Source organism: Nycticebus coucang, chromosome X (assembly GCF_027406575.1).
Source record: "Nycticebus coucang isolate mNycCou1 chromosome X, mNycCou1.pri, whole genome shotgun sequence".
NCBI classification, from domain to species: domain Eukaryota; kingdom Metazoa; phylum Chordata; class Mammalia; order Primates; family Lorisidae; genus Nycticebus; species Nycticebus coucang.
The window spans coordinates 20913115-20933382 of NC_069804.1; the positions used below are offsets into that span (position 1 = coordinate 20913115).

Below are 20268 nucleotides of genomic sequence, written 5' to 3' on the forward strand. Positions count from 1 at the left end.
TGCTAGGATTTCAGGCGTGAGCCACCATGCCCAGCCTCAGTTCACTTGTTTCTGTTAATATTCCATTGTAAAGTGTCAGGTTAATTGTTATTTTGAGCCACTAGATGGCTTATCATGAAGCAATGGGTAACCCAGACACAGTTGCATCACATTAGGAAGCATATAGTGTCAATTTTTAGTGATGGGAAATGTATCATTTGGATAAGGTCTTATGTGCCAGACCTCTCCATTATAATTAATAATTAATCTGTGAAGTGTCTTATCCTATATTTTAAAGTAATTCTTGCTATATCAACTTAAGAACAATATAACTACCAAGATTGAGAAACCCTACTTCAGATTTACATTGCTCTGTGTGGAAATGTCTGCTTTGATGCCACCGGAGAGAAAGCAGAGCATCTATTCACTGATTACCCAGTGGGTGGGCTCCACAGCTGGCAGAGAAGGTGGAAATCCAGCTGTGATGAAAACAGTTGATTCTATTTGTAGCTCAATAGAGTCTTTGCTTAAAACAGAATGCTCCAAACTTTGTGTAGGTTTGCCAGCTTGTGATTCTCATCCTAAGTCATGAGATTTGGAGAAAGGAAAAAAGAAAAGAGCAGTCTTTTTATTGTAAGTTTTTCATATGGGTTAGGATTGGGTGCCTGCTGAGAAAGAAGTCTGTTTGTTAAGGACACCACTTCTCAGTTTAACAGCAATGCAGTGATTTTCCACTTAGGGTGAACATCCTACTGTATAAAACTAGCTGGGTCTATGCAGCCTTCTTGGTTCCATGTCTTTTAATTTATGCTTTTATTATTTATTTACGTATTTTTATGTTTTGAGACAGCCTCACTTTGTCTCCTTCAGTAAAGTGTGGTGGCATCACAGCTCACAGCAACTTCAAGCTCTTGTACTGAAGTGATCTTCTTGCCTCAGCCTCCCAAGGAGCTGGGACTACAAGTGCCCACCAAAACGCCTGGCTAGTTTTAGAGATGGGATCTTTCTCTTGCTCAGGCTGGTCTCTAACTCTGGAGCCAAAGCAATCCACCTGCCTTGGCCCCCCAGAGTGCTAGGATTACAGGCATGAGCCACCATGCCTGCCCCTTATTATTTTAATTTTTAATTTTTTTTTTGAGACAGAGCCTTACTTTGTTGCCCTTGTTACAGTGCAGTGGTGTCATAGCTCACAGCAACCTCAAACTCTTGGGCTCAATTAATTCTCTTGCTTCAGCCTTCCAAGTAGCTGGGACTACAGGCACTCGCCACAGTGCCTGGCTATTTTTAGAGATGGGGTCTCTGGCTCAGGCTGGTATCAATCCTGTGAGTTCAGGCAATCCACGAGCCTTGGCCTCCCAGACTGCTGGGATTACAGGTGTGAGCCACCTCGTCCAGCCTTCCGCCCCTTATTTTTTTATTTTTTTTGACACAGAGTCTTACTCTGTGCCCTGAGTGCCATGGCATCATATCTCACAGCAACCTCAAACTCTTGGGCTGAAGTGATCTTCTTGCCTCAGCCTCCCAAGTTGATGGGACTACAGGCGCCCATCATAACACCCAGCTAGTTTTCTATTTTTTAGTAGAGGCAGGATCTTGCTCATACTCAGGCTGGTCTTGAACTTGTGAGCTCAAGCGATCCACCGGCCTCAGCCTCCTATAGACAGGCATGGGCCACCGCACCTGGCTTGATTTATGGTTTTATTTTATTTATTTATTTATTTATTTATTTTATTTTTTGCAGTTTTTGGCTGGGGCTGGGTTTGAACCCACCACCTCCAGCATCTGGGGCCAGCGCCCTTCTCCTTTGAGCCACAGGCGCCGCCCTGATTTATGGTTTTAAATATATTATTTTATCACATTCAAGTGGTTAAATCATGATCCTTTTATATTTCAAACTTACAGATTTTTATGGCTATATTTTGACTTCCTAGGATGGTACATAGAAGGGCTGAGTGGGAATTCTTATTCTTTCATTCACTCCTTGCAGATGTTTACCCTGTTTCCCCGAAAATAAGACAGTGTCTTATTTTAAGGTGTGCTCCCAAAGATGCTCTAGGTCTTATTTTAAGGGGACATCTTATCTTTCCTGTAAGTAGGTCTTATTTTCGGAGGATGTCTTATTTTCGGGAAAACAGGGTGGTGTGCTCACTGCCCTGTTGTATGCCAGAGATTATCCTGAGCATTGAGCCACAGTGGTTAATAAAACATAGTCCCTGGATCGAGGGCTCCCAGGCTAGATCTGGGGAAAAAGAAAAACATAAAGAATTCTAAAATTCTGTAAGGGGCGGGGATAGGGACAAGCACTGATAGAAACATGCACTGGTTTTTTGTTGTATTTATAAGGCATTCTCAAATCTATTCACAATTTAGGAAATTGGAAGTTTTATTCCCAGGAAGATACAAGGAAAAAATAAAAAAGCACAGCATCTCAGTAGGCAATTGAAAGAACACACCATAGTTATAGAAGAGACGTGGAGAGTATACATATTTATTATCATCATTATTGTTTAAAAGTAATACTTGTGCCAGGTGAGGTGATGCATTAGTATTAGTAATACTAATACTCTGGGAGGCTGAGGCAGGTGGATTGCTTGAGATTAGGAATATGAGACCAGCCTGAGCAAGAGTGAGACCCCATCTCTACTAAAAATAGAAAAAAACTAGCCAGCTGTGGGGGCACCTGTATGCCCAGCTACTTGGGAGGCTGAGGTAAGAGAATGGCTTAAGGGTGGTGCCTGTGGCTCAAAGGAGTAGGGCGCCGGTCCCATATACCGGAGGTGGCGGGTTCAAACCTAGCCCCAGCCAAAAACTGCGAAAAAAAAAAAAATAAAAGAATGGCTTGAGCCCAAGACTTGGAGGTTGCTGTGAGCTATGATGATGCCAAAGCACTCTACCCAGGGCTACAAGAGTGAGACTGTGTCTCAAAAAAAAAAAATCTTCTCTATACATTCGTGATTTTGGTAACCTTTAATTTTGATAAAGTTGTAAATGCCTGCACAGAAAAGTTTCAAAAATCGTACAAGAAACTTTCACATAGGCTTGGCGCCTGTGGCTCAAATGGCTAAGGCGCCAGCCACATACAACTGAGCTGGCGGGTTCGAATCCAGCCCGGCCCGCCAAACAACAATGACGGTTGCAACAAAAAAATAGCCAAGTGTTGTGGCAGGTGCCTGTAGTCCCAGCTACTTGGGAGGCGGACAGGGGAGAATAGCTTGAGCCCAGGAGTTTGAGGTTGCTGTGAGCTGTGATGTCACAGTACTATACCCAGTGTGACACCTTGAGGCTCTGTCTCAAAAAAAAAAAAGAAAAGAAACTTTCACATACCTTTTTAGATTCAACAATTGTTGACATTTTCCTCCATTTGCACTATTACTCTCTGTAGGTTTCTATTTGTATATGCATATAATTTTTTTTTTTGAGGCAGAGTCTCACTTTGTTGCCCTCGGTAGAGAGCTGTGGAGTCATAGCTCACAGCAACCTCAAACTCTTGGGCTCAAGTGATCCTCTTGCCTCAGCCTCCCAAGTAGCTGGGACTACAGGTGGCCAGCCACAACGCCTGCCTATTTCTTAGAGATGGGGTCTCACTCTTACTCTGGCTGGTCTTGAACTCCTGAGCTCAAGCAATCTACCCACCTTGGCCTCCCAAGTGCTGGGGTTACAGGCCTGAGCCACATGCCATACGCATGTGCCTGGTATATGCATATAATTTTTTCTAGGCCTTATGAGAATAAATTGGAGACATTATTCCCCTTCACCTAGAATGTTTCAGTTTGTCATTTCCAAGAAAAAGGACTTTCTCATATGTAAACACAGTGCACTGATCAAAGTCAGGACTGATCAAAGTCAGGAAATTTAACATTGACTCAATGCTATTATCTAATCTGCGGACCTTATTCCACTTGGGTCAATTGTTGCAATAATGTCTTTTATGTCTATTTTTCTTTCTTGGTCCAGAAGTCAATGCTGAATCATACATGGTGATTTAGTTGTCATAGCTCTTTAATCTCTTTTCATCTGAAACGGTTTGTTAGCCTTTCTTTGCATTTCTTGACCTTGAACATTTTTTGAAGACTATCGGCCATTCATCTTGTAGAAGGTCTCTTAGTCTAGGCTGGGTGAAATGGCTCATGCCTATAATCCTAGCACTCCAGGGGGCCGATGTGGGTAGATTGCCTGAGCTCAGGAGTTCCAGACCAGCCTGAGAAAGAGTGAGATCCTGTCTTTACTAAAAGTAGAAAAACTACCCAGGTGTTGTGGTGTACCTCTAGTCCCCAGGAGGCTGAGTGTAGAAGATTTCTTGAGTCTTAAGAGTTTGATGTTGCTGTGAGCTATGATGCCATGGCACTCTACCTGGGGTGACAGACTGAGACTCTATCTCAAAAAAAAAAAAGAAAAAAGAAGGTTCCTTAGTCTGAGTTTGTCTGCTCTTTTTATCATCATGATTAGAGTTGGGTTACACTTTTGCCAAGAAGACCACAGAAAGGATGCTAGGTCTTTCTCAGTGTGTCACAGCAGGAGGCACGTGGTGTCAATTTGGCCCAATTGATCATACCATTGCTTTTTCATAGCAAAGGAAAGTTCTTTTAGCTTTATTTTTTCCAGTTAGCAGGCATCTTGCATCACATTAAAATTTTCTTTTTTGTATAAGCATAATAATCTGAAGCTCTAAATTATTGTTATTTTTTTAAGTGGATAGGAAGCAGATTTTATTGGTAGGCACAAATGAGGGGGCAGCACAGGGGAAGCCCTCATGAGTGCAGGGCCCTCCACTTGTCCAGGGGGCCACAGTTGGGGATGTATTTGACCCCACAGCCCTCTGGGATGAGCCGCTTCTCTTCAAATTCATCTGCATTAAACTTGGTAAAGCCCTGCTTCTTTGAGACATGAATCTTTTGGTGGTCAGGGAGCTTGAACTTGGCCCTGAATAGGGCCTTAATTATGTGCTCCTTGTTCTGCAATTTGGTACTGATGGACACGATGACTCAACCAATGCAAGCCCTGGCCACAGTGCCCTTGGTTTTTCCAAAGACATTGGCCATATCTGTCTAGAGCCTGTCAGCCCCGCACAGGGCAACATCTTGTTGATGTGGATGACATGGAAGGGGTGAAGCCACACTTGGATATGAAAGCTACCTCATCCACAGTTTTTTACCACATACTTGTTGGCACAAATATGAGCAGCCTCCAGGGCTTCGGAAGAGAGCTGTTCATATTCACCTGATACCATATGGCCACAGAGTGGGAACTGATCCATTTTTGCTTTCTTCTGCCCCAGGTCAAAAATTCAAATCTTGGCATCAGACTTTGGGTACAGCTCATTCTCACAAGACGGGTAACACCTGGTGGATCAGTGGCCCAAGATGATACTAGGATCTTTAGTGGCAAGCTTGCAGCTGCTCTTTCTTACCAAGAAGAAGGAAAAGAAATTATTATTATTATTTTCTTTTTAATTGAGACAGAGTCTCACTTTGTTGTCCTAGATAGCGTGCCATGGCATCACAGCTCACAGCAACCTCAAACTCTTGGGCTCAAGCGATTCTTTTGCCTCAGCTTCCGGAATAGCTGGGACTACAGGCGCCCGCCACAACACCCAGCTATTTTTTTGTTTTAGCAGGCCCGGGCTGGGTTCAAACCCACCAGCCCTGGCAGCCCTGGTGGCGCCACGCTACCCTACCCACTGAACTACGGACACTGCCAAGAAATTATTTTTGATTAATTGCAAATAATCAAAGAACAAAACCTAGTTGTTGTTGTTGTTTTTAAGGAAGCAAGTTTAAAACAATATATATTCATTTTTACTTGTGGAGTTTTCATGTCAACAGGTATAGTTTGAAATAATATCTACTTTGAGAAAAAATGAGAAAACTATACATTTGTAAATAAGCTTGAAAAAAATGTGATTTAAGAGTATTAAAGGATGGGTGGCGCCTGTGGCTCAAGGAGTAGGGCGCTGGCCTCATATGCCGAGGGTGGCGGGTTCAAATCCAGCCCTGGCCAAAAAACTGCAAAAAAAGAAAAAGAGTATTAAAGGACAAAGTTTCAGACATAATGAACATATTTAAAAAATATTACTATATCTTAAAGTACAAGACCTTTATGACTAATATTGTAATATGCCAGGCAATACACAGTATGGCCAGAAGAGACCTATAGCTTAGTAAAGAGGAGTGAGTTATCATTTGCAGCATGAATCCTGGCAGTAACCACTATGAAAGGCCGATTTTAGGCAGATAATCAGAACTTGACAGAAGGGAGTCATGGGACTGGTTGTGTCTAGGGGTAGAAGTTGAATACCATGCCAAAGAAGATCTGAAAATAAGATTTGGGTCACCATGCATAAATTCACTTTCTTTGAAGAAGTTGCAGTGGGACCCAGGAACAGGAAAGAATATTTATTGTTTTGACTTTGCATGCCAAAATGTAATCTCTCTTTTTCTTCTACCTTTTCCTTAAAATAACAAGGGTTTACATGTAGAATGAGTGTTTTTTTGTTTTTGTTTTTGTTTTTTTGTTTTTTTGGCTCTCATTACCAGTACATGATGATAGACTAGGAATTCTACTGACTTTGAGTCTGACTAACCCATGAGCCAACCCTCATTCTGCCACAGACTGGAGTGTGGCCTTGAGCAAGTCACTTAGCTTCAGTGTCTATATATGGTATTTAAATGGGAGAATGAACCTTGCTGGGTTGGGAGGATTAAAAATAACACATATAAAGCTGGGCACGGTGGCTCACACCTGTATTCCCAGTACTCTGGGAGGCCAAGGCAGGTGGATCACCTGAGCTCACAAGTTCAAGATCAGCTCTGAGCTAGAGCGAGACCTCTGTCTCCAAAAAACAGCCGGTGTTGTGGTGGGCGCCTGTAGTCCCAGCTACTTGGGATGCTGAGGCCAGAGAATCGCTTAAGCCGAAGAGTTTGAGGTTGCTGTGAGCTATGACACCATAACACTCTATCATTGCCTACAAAGTGAGACTCTGTCTCTCTCAAAAAAAAAAAAAAAAAAAGGAATGAGTGTTGGCTGGGCTTGGTGGCTCACACTTATAATCCTAGCACTCTGGGAGGCTGAGGCAGGTGGATTGTTTGAGCTCAGGAGTTTGACACCAGCCTGAGCAAGAGTGATACCCCATCTCTACCAAAAATAGAAAACTAGCTGGGCATTGTGGTGGGCAGCTGTATTCCCAGTTATTCGGAGGCTGAGACAAGATAACTTGAGACCAAGAGTTTAAGGTTGCTGTGAGCTATGATGCCAGGGAACTCTACCCAGGGTGCCAGAGTGAGACTCTGTGTGAAAAAAAAAATTTAAAAAAAAGAGGAAAGGCGGCACCTGTGGCTCAGTCGGTAAGGCGCCGGCCCCATATACCGAGGGTGGTGGGTTCAAACCCAGCCCCAGCCGAACTGCAACCAAAAAATAGCCGGGCGTTGTGGCGGGCGCCTGTAGTCCCAGCTACTCGGGAGGCTGAGGCAAGAGAATCGCTTAAGCCCAGGAGTTGGAGCTTGCTGTGAGCTGTGTGAGGCCATGGCACTCTACCGAGGGCCATAAAGTGAGACTCCGTCTCTACAAAAAAAAAAAAAAAAAAGAGGAAGGAGTGTTGGCATGAGAGAAACAGGTCAACTTCTTGTGGAGCTAGAATGTTGCCACTAATGCAGGTTGGGATATTTTTCCCTGGTGGGCTGAATGCTGTGCTGTGGGAATGCAGAGGTCAGTGAGTGTGTAGCTCTGCGTTGGCCAGGGGTGCCTCTCGAGCTGGGCCTTAAATGCTTGTGTGTGAGTTTTTGCTACTGGAGAAAGGAAGCTGTTCCAGGCAAGGATAAACACCAAATATCTGGCAGGTAAAAAGGTAGGATGCTGCCGCTGTGCAAAATGACACCTCACGTCCAATCCCTCTACAGTTATCTTCTAGGACTGCCCCTGACTGTTGAGTTGTAGATATCAAATGCGTGTTTTAAGTGTACCCTCTGTGGACTTCAGAAATCCTTTTGCTCTACTGTGAAAAATAGTACCTGAAATGGGATTTCGCTATAAACTCCCGGTACCCCACCATTTGGACCTGGGCCAGAGAAACTAACAGTTTGAACCACAGCCTTTTGAACGACAGCCTTAGCTCGTTGATAATATTAGCTAACTTTTCCATGTGGCTGTGTGCTAGGTAGGCACTGTTCAAGTGTTACACTTCTATCGATTCATTTAATCTTTACAACAAAGATGTGAGGGAAGTGCTGCTATTATCCCTCTTTTACAGATGAAAAAACGGAGGCCCAGAAAGATTAGATCATTTGCTGAAGGTCAAGATTAGGGCCCAGGCTGGCTACAAAAGGCCCTGATCCTAACCATTCTGCTGTCTAGAGACTGAAGAAGAAGTCAATCTCACAGGAAAAAAAAATATATTTAACTAGCACTAACATCTGAGAATTAGTCACATCTTCAAGCATAGCTGTAGTAAATGCTGCATTCATAAGAGAAGCCACACTATTACGTGTTGGCCCACAACACGCTCTATTATTTGCTTTGGTAACAATTTTGATTGCATCATTACTTGGACATAGTGCTTAAGTAATGCATTAAGTAATGTGTACTCTCCCCAGAATTTGCCAGTTTAGGTGGAGTGAGAGGAAAGGAGGAAGTGGGATGGGTTGGACATCACTGCATGTGGAAAAATGAGGACTTTGTAAAGTGTCTCAAGTGGATGTTCTCTTCAAAAAGCTTGGCTTGCTTGGCTCGGCGCCCGTCGCACAGTGGTTATGGCACTAGCCACATGCACTGAGGTTGGCGGGTTTGAACCCGGCCTGGGCCTGCCAAACAACAATGATAACTGCAACAAAAAAATAGTTGGGTGTTGTGGCGGGCGCCTGTAGTTCCAGCTACTTGGGTGGCTGAGGAAAGAGACTCACTTAAGCCCAAGAGTTTAAGGTTGCTGTGAGCTGTGACGCCATGATACTCTACCCAGGGTGACATAGTGAGACTGTCTCAAAAAAAAAAAAAAAAAGTAGCCTTAACAGTGTGAAATCACTTCATGGGGTTAAGATCTGACAGTCCATGGGACACACCGTCAAGGACTTCAGATCCTGGCACTAAATTAAGATGTGTTTGAGATGTTTCAGAAATTTATTCTTTTGGCCAGGTGTGGTGGCTCATGCCTGTAATCCTAGTACTCTGGGAGGCAGAGGTGGGTAGATTGCTTGAGCCAGAGTGAGACCCTGCCTCTACTAAAAATAGAAAAACTGAGGCAAGAGGATCTCTTGAAGCTGGCTTGGAGGTTGCTGTGAGCTGTGATGCCATGGCACTCTACCCAGGGTGACAGCTTGAGATTCTGTCTCAATAAAAAAAATTTTGTTATTTCAAGTTTGAGATGTGCAATATTAAATTGTCTTCTCCTTTGAAGAAGTCTCCTTACTTGCTCCCATTGGTGTTTAGTATAATTATAAGAATAAGGAGTTATAAAAAAATCAGAAATGGGCTGTGCCTGTGGCTCAGTTGGTAAGGCGCTGGCCCCATATACCGAGGGTGGCAGGTTCAAACCCGGCCCCGGCTGAACTGCAACCAAAAAATAGCTGGGCGTTGTGGCGGGCGCCTGTAGTCCCAGCTACTCGGGAGGCTGAGGCAAGAGAATCGCTTAAGCCCAGGAGTTGGAGGTTGCTGTGAGCTGTGTGATGCCACGGCACTCTATCGAGGGCCATAAAGTGAGACTCTGTCTCTACAAAAAAAAAAAAAATCAGAAGTATTCCAATCACATTGAAGTTGCATTCTATGCTCCAAATTCATGACCCTATCACCCATCCAAATCATAGTTTGCCTAAGATCATTGCTTTCATTTGCCAAGTTTTGATCAATTTTCACTTAAGAATTCTACAATCTAGTCAAATTCTTTTGCCATTTTTCTTTTTCTTTTCTTTTTTCTTTCTTTCTTTCCTTTTTTTTTTTGTTTGTTGCAGTTTGGCTGGGTCTGGTTTCGTACCTGCCACCCTGGGTATATGGGGCTGGCGCCCTACTCACTGAGCCACTTTTCTATGAAGTGTGCAGTTTGAATAGAGTTCTGAATTTTAAGCCCTGTGGTAGCAGCAATTGCAGTAACTATAGTAAGTCCCGTAATTGCAGCAAGCAAGATGAACACAAATCTTTTATTTTATTTCATTTCATTTTTTTTTTTTTTTGAGACAGAGTCTCACTTTGTAGCCCTCAGTAGAATGCCATGGCATCACAGCTCACAGCAACCTCAAATTCTTGGGCATAAGCAATCCTCTTGCCTCAGCCTCCCAAATAGCTGGGATTACATGCACCCTCCACAGCACTCGGCTATTTTACTTTTTTTTTTTTTTTTTGAGACAGAGTCTCACTATGTTGCTCTTGGGAGAGTGCCATGGCATCACAGCTCACAGAAACTGCAAACTCTTGGGCTTAAGTGATTCTCTTGCCTTAGCCTCCCAAGTAGCTAGGACTATAGGTGCCTGCCACAATGCCTAGTTATTTTTTTGTTATAGTTGTCATTGTTGTTTAACAGTCCCAGGCTGAGTTCGAACTCCCCAGCCCCGATGTATGTGGCTAGTGCCCTACCACTGAGCTATGGACACTGAGCCTACATCTGGCTATTTTTAGAGATGAGGTCTTCCTCTGGCTCAGGCTGGTCTCCAACAAGTGAGCTTAGGCAATCCACTCACCTCGGCCTCCCAGAGTGCTAGGATTACAGACGTGAGCCACCATGCCTGGCCAATACAAATCTTTTAGAACTGTGTAAAATTCCTCTCAGAATCTCCATGACTATGTGCATTGGTAGGGAAGATGTCCCATGGTCTATGTAAGACAATTGGAATCCACACACCTTCCCTTGCTCTTACTTTGCACACGGTCACTTTGATCAAAGGTGATAGAGTCAATGCAAGTAAACAGTTTGCAGTTCTTACAATTAACAGTTTGTGAATTGGGCAAAATAAGTTTCTCACTACCAACATGTACGGATATTTAACACAAGCTCTCAGTGGACTATTCTTTGTAGATCACCAGTACATGTGATATATATTAGTCACATAGTAACATAGTGTTACTATGTGATAGTATAGTCACATAGTAACTGTTGTATTCCAAATGCTAAGTCCTGTCCTAACAAAAGCCAATTTCCACATGCCAAGGTGTTCAGGACCAACAAAAGGATGTATCATTTTAGGCCTTGGGTAAGCTATCCCCCTTTCCTCCAATTTAAGGGGGTAGTAAGGTTATAATTGTCTGTACATTAAAAGAGGATCATCTTTGCTTTCCCTGTATGTAATTATTATAGGATCCTCCTGGCAATCATCAGGCTGGTAACCACAATTGCTAGATGCATGGCCTTGTGGGGCCCAGTCAATTATAGTTCTACATCTATCCTGTTGTAGCACCACTGCTCTGGGGCTACACAGTCTTCCCAGTTCAGAAAATCAACTGGGTTGAGTCCATTTCTGTCCTTTTTAGGACAGCTGTGCAATCCTTTTGTTTTACAGCTGGATATTTTTAAGATCACCTCTATCGTCCTCTTTCTAGTGCTCACAAGATCAGTTTTTATAGCAAATGACAATCCACTAAACACAAGAAAAGCCTGATGAATTTTATTATACTCTAGCTGATGAGACACCCAGGTTTGAATATCTAATTTCAAATAACCTTGTGCAGGACTGAGGCATATAGGTGGATGGTTATATCCCATCGGAACATTCATTGCCATGACTTCTTCTTCTAAGTGAGTTGCAAGCCAATCATCAGTAGGCCCTGGCATCCATGCACTATCATTTGCATAAATTTCAATAGCTGATTCCATCCAAGAAACAGGTCTAATTAATGGTGGAAATGGCACATATGCCCAATAGGTAAAGTTCTATTTCACCTTGGCCAGGGGAAGACTTACCATGGCAGTAATTACCATCATTACGGTCACAACATTAACTGTGGTCCTTGCCGTCTTCTCGCCGGTGTTCTCTGCATTCTCTTGGCTCTGGTTGATCGTCATTCGTTTCAATTGCATGAGCATTTTTCTCTGAGCAATTCTTGCCTTGGCCTGGCTCTTTCTCTTCTCCTTTGACTTCTTTTTCAAATGGCTCATAGTAAAATTTGAGATATCTTGCTGGAACCCAAATTGGCAACTGGTTTTCTCCTGGTGAAACATAAGCAAAACCTGTTCCCCAAGTAATCACCTGGCCCATTTCCCAAGTCTTAGTATTTGCATCTTTCCACCATACAGTCTTGCTTTCAATTGGATTATATTTTTGTCTTGTACCTTGGGACAATTGAGGCAGGGCAATCAGAGGCAGCACAGGGAGGGAGCGAAGAGCCTGATTTTGGAGCCACCTGCCTGGGATAAGTCCTGGCTCTCCCATTAGAATTACAGGTGTGAGCCACTGCACCCTGCTGATGTTTTTGTTTAAAAAATTTTATATACAACTTTACCTTAAAAACTTGGTATGGCAAATATACATGACATAGAATTAGCCATTTTATTTATTTATTTAGAGGCAGAGTCTTAGTCTGTAACCTTGGGTAGAGTGCCATGGTGTCATAGCTCATAGCAACCTCAAACTTTCTTTTTTGTTCTTCTTTGTTTTTAATTTCAGATTAATGTGAGGGTACAAACAATTAAGTTACAATGTTGGCATTTGTTAGGTGAAGTCCTGTGTTGTAGTTGTGTCTGGCTCCCAGGAGGTGTGCCATGCACCCTTACGTTGTGCCCATTAGGTGGGAGCATACCAATTCCCCTCCCTCCTGTCCTCTCCCCTCCCCCATCTTGAATTGAGTTTTTCTCTTGTGTGGGTGTGTATTAGATAGTGTACTGGCTTCATATCAGTATTGAGTACATTGGACACTTGCTTTTCCATTCTTGTAATACTTTACTAAGAAAAATGTGTTTCAACTCCATCCAGGTTAATACAAAAGATGTAAGGTCTCCATCTTTTTTAGTGGCTGAGTAGGATTCCATGGTGTACATATACCACAGTTTATTAATCCATTCCTGAGTTGATGGGCATTTAGGTTATTTCCCCATCTTAGCAATTGTAAATTATGCTGCAATAAACAATCTAGTGCAAATGTCCTTATGATAAAATGATCTTTCCTCTTCTGGGTAGATGCCCAGTAATGGGATTGTGGGATCAAATGGAAGGTCTATTTTGAATTGTTTGAGGATTCTCCATACTTCTTTCCAAAGAGGCTGTATTAGTTTGCAGTCCCACCAACAGTGTAAAAGTGTTTCATTCTCTTCATGTCCGCACCAGCATCTGCAGCTTTGGAACTTTGTGATGTGGGCTATTCTCACTGGGGTTAGGTGATATCTCAGGTTAGCAACCTCAATTATTTCTTTTTTTTTTTTTCTTTTTCTTTCTTTCTGAGACAGAGTCTCCCTATGTGGCCCTGTGGCATCACAGCTCACAGCAATCTGAAACTCTTGAGCTTAAGCAATTCTCTTGCTTCAGTCTCCCAAGTATCTGGGACTACAAGTGCCTGGCACAGCGCCTGGCTATTTTTTGTCGCAGTTGTCGTTGTTTAGCTGGCCTGGGCCAATTTCGAACCAGCCAGCCTCCAGCCTCGATGTATGTGTCTAGCGCTGTAACCACTGTGCTACGAGTGCTGAGCCAACCTCAATTATTTCTTCTATAAGTTCCAAGATATTATTATCACCTCCAAAGGAAACCTGTACCCATAAAGCAGTCAGCCAGTTATTCCTCCCATTCTTCCCCCTCCCTTTCCATCTTTATGGCTTTACCTCTTCTGAACACTTCACATAAATGAAATCACACAGTAGGGGGTCTTTTGCGACTGGCTTCATTCACTGGGCATACCGTTTTGGGGTTCATCTGTGCTGTAGCACATATCAGGACTTCATTCCTTTTTATGGGTGAATAATATTCCACTGTATGGCTCCACTGCATTGCTTATCCATTCATCTACTGATGGACATTTGGGTTGTCTCCATGTCTCAGCTCTTGTGAATAATTGAATCATGCTTCTGTCAACATTCGTGTTTTGGTTTGAACACCTGTTTTCAGTTCTTTTGCATATACCCAAGAGTGGATATGCTAGATCATATGGTAATTCTGATTAACCTTTAAAGGAACTACCGAACTGTTTTCCACAGCAACTATACCACTTTACATTCCACCAGCCATGTATGAGGGTACCAATTTCTCAACATCCTCACTGACACTTGTTTTCTGGTTTTCAAAATTTGTTTACTTACGTAACACCACGCGTAGATATCACATGGAGTGGTATCTATTGTGATACAAACTGCTTTTTGATTTGGTAGTGGTGTGCTTGGCTTTACATTGGAATCTCCTGTGTTTTTGTGTACTTTTTAACAATCCCAGGGTGTACCTGCGGCCAGTTGTGCCAGATGCTGGGGGTGGACCCAGGCATCTGTGGTATGTTTTAAAGCTCCCCAGGTGGCTGCAGTGGGCAACCAAAGTTGAGAATCGCTATGTCAAAGATCCTAGCCCCCTTTTACTTAATCTTTTTAACCAAAAATTTACATAGTATGTAAATGGCTGGGTGAGTCTCACATTCATCTGAAAAAATGGTGGGGGAGTAATCCAGATTTTTGTCAGCCATTCTAACCCTAATAGTTAATGCCAAGTTTTTAAGAGAGGAAGTGATTTCATCACAGCTGCACACAGGGGGCAGGGATACAGAATGTCTCCAAGGGTCCCAAGTGAACTGGTGAAAAAGCTAAAAGCAAAACAGTAAAACAAAAGACTATTGGCTTTGATGGCCAGGGCAGCTGCTAAGGACTGCCAGCCCCTTATTGGGCCCCCCAAAGGAAAGTTTAGGACAGCAGCATAATGGGCGGCCTCCTGGTAGTTATGATAGTTTGTAACCCAGCTACCCCTCCACTGCCATCACCAACATCTTCTCCTTTATTTTTATTTTTTTTATTTTTTGAGACAGAGCCTCAAGTTGTCACCCTGGGTAGAGTACCATGATATCACAGCTCACAGCAACCTCCAACTCCTGGGCTCAAGCAATTCTCCTGCCTCTGCCTCCCAAGTAGCTGGGACTACAGGCACCTGCCACAACGCTTGGCTATTTTTTGGTTGCAACCGTCATTGTTGTTTGGTGGGCCCGGGCTGGATTCGAATCTGCCAGCTCAGATTTGAACCCGCCAGCTCAGGTGTATGTGGCTGGAGCCTTAGCCGCTTGAGCCACAGGCGCCGAGCCCATCTTCTCCTTTTTAACTGAGGGCTCTCTTCTGTTTTTGACTCTCAGGTAGTTACTATTGCTAACTGTGCCAGGCAGTGGGACTCTTTCTCTGAGTTTACAAGAAGTCTGTTGCTGCTGTCCAGCTTGGCCTGACTGCTAATAAGCAAGTGGGCCTATTTGCCAGAGAGTTTTTTTTTTTTTTTTTTTTTGCAGTTTTTGGCCAGGTCTGGGTTTGAACTCGCCACATCTGGCACATGGGGCTGGAGCCCTACTCTTTTTTTTTTTTTTTTTTGGCAGTTTTTTGGCCAGCGCCGGGTTTGAACCCGCCACCTCTGGCATATGGGGCCGGGGCCCTACTCTTTTGAGCCAGAGGCGCTGCCCTGTTTTGTTTTGTTTTTTGTAGAGACAGAGTCTCACTTTATGGCCCTCGGTAGAGTGCCATGGCCTCACACAGCTCACAGCAACCTCCAACTCCTGGGCTTAAGCGATTCTCTTGCCTCAGCCTCCCGAGTAGCTGGGACTACAGGCGCCCGCCACAACGCCCGGCTATTTTTTGGTTGCAGTTTGGCCAGGGCCGGGTATGAACCCGCCACCCTCGGCATATGGGGCCGGCGCCTTACCGACTGAGCCACAGGCGCCGCCCCGAGCCCTACTCTTTTGAGCCACAGGCACCGCCCTGCCAGAGAGTTTTTGATAAGGGTAATATCCAGCACTAAGTAGCACTTTGCTAAGCAAGTCACCAAAGCTTCCCGCTAAGCTTTGACTTCATCTCATTGTCCATATTGTCATTGCACTCCAGCCACACATTCCCAGGAACACATCTGGAGTTGAACAACCTGTTTCCTCATTGCAGAGAGGGAGAACAGACACCGTGGGAACCAGGGGTTGGAGTATCTCAACAAGGTTTGAGAAAGCACGACTTAGAGGACTTGCACCTGTGTCAGTGGTTTTGGGCCATGGTTAAGGAAGCCGGAGTTGCTCTGGCTTGAACGCTGCCAGGGTAATTCGGTCACTGGGTGTCTTAACAAATGTTCTCTAACAGCAGAGAAAATTAGAGCCAGGCTACAGCCAGGCTGGAAAAGCAGAAGCAGTCGGTTTTATTAGCCAGGATCGGAGGATGTTCGGTCACATTTGTGGTGTGGACAGGGTTCATGTTTTGTCCGTGTTCAGACATGATCATTTTGGCCTTCTCCCATCCTGGTCACAAAGTGGCCTTGCCTGATGTTGGAGTTCTGGGGACTGTTTCTGTTCAACAGGACACCCAGGCCCAGCTGTGAGTGCCTGGCCAGCTCTGCAAAGGCAGGGCCACTGTTCTCTTTCTCAGTCCTCCCTTTTGGCTAAAAGCAGCCAGTGGCAGGCTGGAGGATACAAATCCAAAATATCCATATTTTCCCATTGGCAAGGTTCTTTTCCTTTTTTTTTTGTAGAGACAGAGTCTTACTTTATCGCCCTCAGTAGAGTGCCGTGGCGTCTCACAGCTCACAGCAACCTCCAACTCCTGGGCCTAGGCGATTCTTTTGCCTCAGCCTCCGGAGCAGCTGGGACTACAGGCGCCCGCCACAACGCCCGGCTATTTTTTTGTTGCAGTTTGGCCGGGGCTGGGTTTGAACCCGCCACCCTCAGTATATGGGGCCAGCGCCCTACCCACTGAGCCACAAGAATGCAGGCTGTAGCTGGTCTAGGGCAGTGGTTCTCAACTCCTAATACTGTGGTCCTTTAATACAGTTCCTGTGGGTCACAACCCACAGGTTGAGAACCGCTGATCTAGGGTAAGTCTCGTCTCTACTGTGTCTTTTTTTTTTTTCTTTCTTTTTTTTGAGACAGACCCTCAAGCTGTCGCCCTGGGTAGAGTGCTGTGGCATCACAGCTCACAGCAACCTCCAACTCCTGGGATCAAGAGATTCTCCTGTCTCCACCTCCGAAGTAGCTGGGACTACAGGCGCCCACCACAACACCTGGCTATTTTTTGGTTGCAGCCGGCATTGTTGTTTGGCGGGCCGGGCTGGATTTGAACCTGCCAGCTCAGGTATATGTGGCTGGCACCTTAGCTGCTTGAGCCATAGGCGCCGAGCCTTTTTCTTTCTTATTTGAGACAGAGTCTCACCTTGTGCCCTGGGTAGAGTGCTGTGGCATCATCGTAGCTCACAGCAACCTCAAACTTCTGGGCTCAAGCAATCCTCTTGCCTCAGCCTCCCGAATTGTTGGGGCTATAGGTACCCACCACAACACCTGGTTAATTTTTCTACTTTCAGTACACATGAGCCTCACTCTTGCTCAGGCTGGTATCGAACTCCTGAGCTCAAGCAATATACCTGCCTCTGGCTCCCAGAGTGCTAGGATTACAGGTGTGAGCCATTATGCCCGGCCCTCTCCTGTATCTTTCATTGCAGGATGAGTTGCTGAATTCTGATGTTACAGGTGTATAGTAACATTTAAGACTTGGCACAGAATATACTAGGCGACTCTAACACAATCAATTACCACAAACAAAATGATTATTAGTCCTGAAACAAGCCTTGAAGCCAGGGCCCCGCATTATAATACTCAGGCAATGAGAGTATTTTTCAGAAACCAAATAGGTATTCATAGCCCGGTTGGGAGTGTTTAAACAGGCTTCAATCCTTTTGTTCCTATTCATGCCCTACCTTTAATGGTCCTGTTAGGATTGCATTACTGGTAAATAGGACATACATTGGGAACATTTTTGCAGTAACTCCTAATATTATCCCAACAACGTTGGTTATACATTGAGGCACATTTATCTCTGATGCTGTGCTAACGTCATTGATTTTTTTTTTCCTTTTTGTTTTACTTTATTTATTTATTTATTTATTTTTTTGTGGGAAGATAGAGTCTCACTCAGTTGCCCTGGGGTTGAGTGTTGTGGTGTTATAGCTCACACCAACCTCAAACTCTTGGGCTTAAGGGATTCTCTTGCCTCAGCCTGCCGAATAGCTGGGACTATAGGTGCCTGCCACAATGCCCAGCTATTTTTAGAGACAGTGTCTCAGGCCTGCTTAGGCTGGTTTTGAACTCCTGAGCTCAAGCAATCTGCACCCCTCGGCCTCCTAGAGTGCCATTCGAGAGCATTTTTGCTAAACTCTACTTTAGTTATGGCTATCTGATTAATGACAAAACATCTTAAGGTTTTTCATCGCTATTTATTTTATACCTTGAAGGAAGTAAGGTGAGGTACAAGTGTTGGGGGTGGGGTTTCAAGCATGAATACAAGGGCCACCTGCACTGCTGGACACAAACTGCTGAGCATGACCAGCTACATAATTTACAGGCCCAGTGCAAAATAAAAACACAAGTCCCCTTACTTAAAAATTTTTAAAGAGGTCAGATGTTGTGGTTCACACCTGTAATCCTGGCATTCTGGGAGGCTGAGGTGGGTGGATTGCTTTAGCTTAGGAGCTCAAGAGCAGCCTGACCAAGAGTGAGACCCCATCTCTAAAAGTAGCCAGGGTTGTGGCGGGCACCTATAGTCCCAGCTACTTGGGAGGCTAAGGCAAGAGGATCACTTGAGCCCAAGAATTTGAGGTGAGCTATGATGCCAGGACACTCTATTGAGGGTGATAAAGTGAGACTCTGTCTCAAAAAAAAAAAAAAAAAGTGTCAGGATGGCAATACTAGAAAATTAAATCAAGTGCTGGTCCCTTTTGAACATGCAGCCCTATGCGTAAGTTACATGCCTGTGTGGCCCACCCTGATGCTGAGCAGAGAGAGGCATGCCTGAGGCCTGTGGAGTCCTACTTCCCCTGCAGTGTGCAGGACAAAGACAACTCTATTCCCAATGACCTGACTCCAGAGGAGCCAGAAAAACTGGAGAGCATCCCAGGACGAAAGAGGAGCGGCAGACTGACATAGACTGAAGGACAAAATTGAGAACCTGGATCCACAGAAGAAATTGTGTTCTAAAAAATCTTAAGACTCCTCCCCAGAGGCTGACTGACTGGACCCCCTCTTGGCCAAGGGGATCCCCTAAAACCAAGTTGCTAGCCATGAGAAAAGAGAGCAGACATGGCTCATTATGTCCCCCGCCCCTTCTTAGAGATGTCCTCTGTGTCCCATTAACAGGCCTAAGACTATGCAAGACCTACCTGCAGGCTTTGAATATACACAACAAACCGCCTGACTCTGCGCATAAGTCCCATAGTTTGTCTCTGATTAACAAACTCTTATTTGGGCAGCGCCTGTGCTCAGTGGGTAGGGCGCCAGCCCCATATACTGAGGGTGGTGGGTTCAAACCTGGCCCCAGTCAAACTGCAACAAAAAAATAGCTGGGCGTTGTGGCAGGCACCTGTAGTCCCAGCTACTTGGGAGGCCGAGGCAAGAGAATGGCTTAAGCCCAAGAGTTGGAGGTAGCTGTGAGCTGTGATGCCATGGCACCCTACCCAGGGTGACAGCTTGAGGCTCTGTCTCAAAAAAAAAAAAAAAAAAAAAAACAAAAAAAAAACACAACAAAAGAAAACCCACGTGCAGGCTGGGCATGGTGGCTCACACGTGTAATCCTAGTACTCTGGGAGGCTGAGGCAGGTGGATTGCTTGAGCTCATGAGTTTGAGACCCTGTCTCTACTAAAAATAGAAAATATGAGGCAGGAGGATTGCTTGAGCCTGAGTTGGAGGTTGGTGTGAACTACGATGTCACGGCACTCTACCCAGGGCGACAGCTTGAGACTCTGTCTCAAAAATAAATAAATAGGGTGGTGCCTGTGGCTCAAGGAGTAGGGCGCCGGTCCCATATGCCAGAGGTGGCGGGTTCAAACCCAGCCCCGGCCAAAAAAAAAAAAAAAATAATAAATAAATAAACCTCCCTGCAAACTATATCCCTACTTTGAGATATTCCACTTTTTGGAGCCAAACCAATATATGCCTTCCACATATTGATTTATGACTTTACCTGTCATTCCTGTCTCCCTGAAACATATGAAACTAAAGAGTAACACCACTACCAGTATTGCTCAAGGCTTCTTGGGTGTGACTCTGGGTCATGGTCCTTAAACATGGCTCAGAATGAACCTCTTAAATCATTTTACAGAGTATGGCTTCTTTTCCATCCACATAAGGAAGATACATAGAGCAACAAACAAGTGGCTATGGGTAGGGCAAAAATTAATACAGGTACTGAAAAG

The 20268-nt window shown here is 44.5% G+C and overlaps 1 pseudogene across 1 annotated transcript; it reads right to left on the reverse strand.

Moving 5' to 3' along the window:
* Positions 1 to 4667: 4667 nt before the first annotated feature.
* On the reverse strand, positions 4668 to 5314 carry LOC128577867 (60S ribosomal protein L10-like; annotated as a pseudogene). Its single transcript, XR_008377636.1, has one exon. The product of XR_008377636.1 is annotated as a 60S ribosomal protein L10-like (transcript).
* Between the last annotated feature and the right edge of the window lie 14954 nt (positions 5315 to 20268).